General features: G+C 37.6%; 1 non-coding gene across 1 annotated transcript; it reads right to left on the bottom strand.

Moving 5' to 3' along the window:
- Nucleotides 1-2166: 2166 nt before the first annotated feature.
- On the bottom strand, nt 2167-2239 carry TRNAF-GAA. The gene has a single exon. It is a non-coding gene; the product is annotated as a tRNA-Phe (tRNA).
- Between the last annotated feature and the right edge of the window lie 1161 nt (nt 2240-3400).

Below are 3400 nucleotides of genomic sequence, written 5' to 3'. Positions count from 1 at the left end.
CAAAGTCTACAATATGTGAACAGAATCAATTATAAAACAGAAGAATGAAAAAGAGAACAAAGCAACATAAAAAGCAGTTAGAGTATCAACATAAAATATAATTATCCCAACCAATAGCAAAGCTTTACTTTCTTGCTGATCAATTGCCCAAATAGGAAGGTTTTACAGAACTTCTAAAAGATGCTCAGGCTCAGGTTCTAGCAGGCCTCAAGAAGGAGGGTTGTTCCAGAGCTGAGAAGTGACTATTGAGAATAACCTCCCATGCATTTTTGCCAAGTGCATTTGGCATATTGATGGTACTTGCATGAAGTTGCCCTTGGCTGACTTTAGGGGATCATGATGGGGCAAAAGGGATAAGACGGTCTCTTAGATGAGTTCCTGCTATTTACTGAGATATATGGCCCTGAATTTATACCCTAGCCTATGTAACAGAATCAGACACAGAATGTGGCCCTTTTCACTAAATGAGTATGACAGTTGCTGTTTATACAAAACAGAACTATTCATTTGCCACAAAACACAGAACAAGGCCAAATTTGTCTGGCGTTGTTTCCCTTGACAGTAAAAACTCAGGTTCAGTAAGAAAGTCATTAAGGGGTCTTTTCAATAACTCATGATCTTTGTCTGGCTTAACCTCAAAATCCTCTAGGATCTAATATTTGGAGGGAAAAACCAGGTGAATTCACCTGAGATTTGTTTTGGGTTTTTTTTTTTTTCTGACTTATGCAAGAGCTATAGTTCAGTGAGGAAAGATGACTCCTAAGGATCAGTCATTGAATACAGTATGTTATAATCACTTACATATTCAGAAAAAAAAATGTAAAAAAAATGTTTGCTGCTTTCATGAAAAGCAAATAATTGGAATCACTGTTCACTGTGCACAAACTTGTACAGAGCAAAACTGCCATGTTTCACAGATCTCTGAACTCAACATGATATGAAAGGCAGTTAGGTGCTGATGCAAAACATGTTTTCAGTTTTGTTTTAGTAGTAATTAAGTCACCCAAGTATTTAATAAAACAATGGGATTAAAATGAAACACCACTAATATATTTATACATATATAGTAATGTTTCATTTTGATCATGGAAAAATGTGGATTTTGGGTTACTTTTTTAAATCTGAAAATTGGGGATTTTGTTGTTTTTTTTTATTAGAGATAACCAGGATCCCTCTCATTAGGGTGAAACAGCTCTGAAAGTGCCTTTCCTCTTCATCGCTATCTTCTTTGAAAAAGTTTTGCATAGCTCCATATGTAAAACTTATGGACAGTGCCAGAACTGACATCCCTGAAAGCCAAACTGTTCTGTAGCATCAGTATACAGTTCCTTATTATAACCAGTAACAGGCCTTAACCCTGACAGGAGAGCCGCAACCCTACTGGCATGTAACATGTCCATTCAGTCCCTTTTGCTGTGATTGCAGGAAGTGTCATGGCACTTCTGCTAATTTTATTTGAATGGAGAGAACTCAGTTAAACAGCATTTAAAATAAATCACCCTTCTTGTTTCCACATTCTTCATAGTTGCACCTGGAACCTCAAACCACTATGTATGCTCACACTCTACTATGTGATATGTACTAAATCCTACTTGCTGAATCCAAAGATCAGGAGACTACCTCAGTGAAAATGAGACTATCAAGTGAATTATTAAGAAAATTTAATCAAGTACTATACCTACCATCAGTTTTGAGGAGGACAAAAAGAACACTCTTTTGCTTCCAGATTGCTAGATAATCCAAATTATTTTTATGGTAAATGCATCTAATAGACAACCCAATTATTTATTTTTATTATTATTGTTTACTGTAATACATGCCAAGAGCATGCCTGGTCCTGTGTATGCCATAATGAAAGACAATTCCTGTTCCCCCAAACCTGCTTTTTAGGGAAAAAATGAACTAGGAGGGTGGTTGGTACCTGAGACCAGGAGAATCTTGTGAGAATGTAACTCCAGCAAGAACAGATTGACTTTTATTAGTAGATGTTTAGGATTGTAAATCCAAAAAAAAACTGACAAAGCCGATAGGGAAATACAGAGCGCCCGGGCGAGGGACTAACAATAGAAGGATGGGGGTGAGGTGGGGAATGCAACTAGGTTATAGGTGATCCAAAGTTAGCTAACTAAGCCAGAGGGGTAGAGAGTTCATGACGCTGAAACACCGTGCCAAAACCCAGGATTGAACCAGAGACCTTTTGATCTTCAGTCTAACACTCTCCCAACTGAGCTATTTCAGCTGGGCAAAGCTTATCACAGATGGTTAACAGACCTCCACTGATTTTAATGGTCTTTGAATCATAATATGTATGTCATATATTTAAGGCTGCTACGGCACGTGGGTATGAAAAGGAGCATTGTTGTATGAACAAATGCTTCAGTGAATGAACAAATTAAAAAGTCCATGGGTCATGAAAAGTAGGTGATTATGAGGATGCATGGGTACAGAGGTATAGGAGGGCAGCTTGGCACCCAGGGCAACAGTAGTGCACATAGCACAGACAGCTTCTGGGTTCCAGTGTTGGCAATGCAGCCAGATGGCAGCAGCTGTTACTTTTTCTCAAACCTCCCAAATTGGCACTGTAGTCTGCTGCCCCAGTCACTCCACCTTAGTTAATGTAACCATATGATGATAGGATGGGGGGATAGGACTGTGCTGTATAATGATGGATTAAGCAGTATCTGGAAAGGGGGCATACAAAAGTGGATAATTTCCTGGGAAAAAGTGAACAGATAATCTCAAGTAATAAAGAAACCATTTGTATTTGAGACAGTTCATGTGAACATGAATTTAAAGATTAAAGTCAATGGAGGTTTTGTGTGGAGTAGATGAGGAGAGAGAGTTGTATGCAGCTGTTAAGGGGATTAAGGATTAAGAATATGGTAGGAATTGTGAGGAATGAAGGGGTGTGACCTCTGTCCCAGACACACAGGTCATGACACCGCTAGGGCAATTTCCTTACTGTGTCCAAGGAACAGAAAGATCTGTTTAATACCAGCAGGTTGTCTTCTTCCCCACCAACTGAAATACCTAATTTTAGGGAACGTGACTCTTCACACTCCAGGTTGTGTTGAAAAACTGACAAAAAATGAACTGATTTCACAAAAAGGCACATGTGTATTTTTATTCCATAGAAGTTAAGGACTATATTTCTCAAATAGAGGCTGTACTATCATCTATTAAGAATTATTTGTCTGCCCTTTTGCCTGTCTCTTCATTTGTCAAGTGCCTATTGGTATCATGTTTGTTTTTGCTTACTCTGTGAAAAAATAAAACTATTTTATGATTTATATCAAAAAGACTATTGATTCAATTTGAAGCTAAAACTTTACAATCATTTATAGCAGCTCATAATACTTTATGGTTTCTTTTAAATTATATTGATTAACATAAATAGCTT

Source organism: Alligator sinensis, unplaced genomic scaffold (genome assembly GCF_000455745.1).
Source record: "Alligator sinensis unplaced genomic scaffold, ASM45574v1 scaffold740_1, whole genome shotgun sequence".
In the NCBI taxonomy this organism is placed as follows: domain Eukaryota; kingdom Metazoa; phylum Chordata; order Crocodylia; family Alligatoridae; genus Alligator; species Alligator sinensis.
Note: the sequence above shows the minus strand (reverse complement) of the source record. Positions and strands in the feature narration are given on the sequence as shown.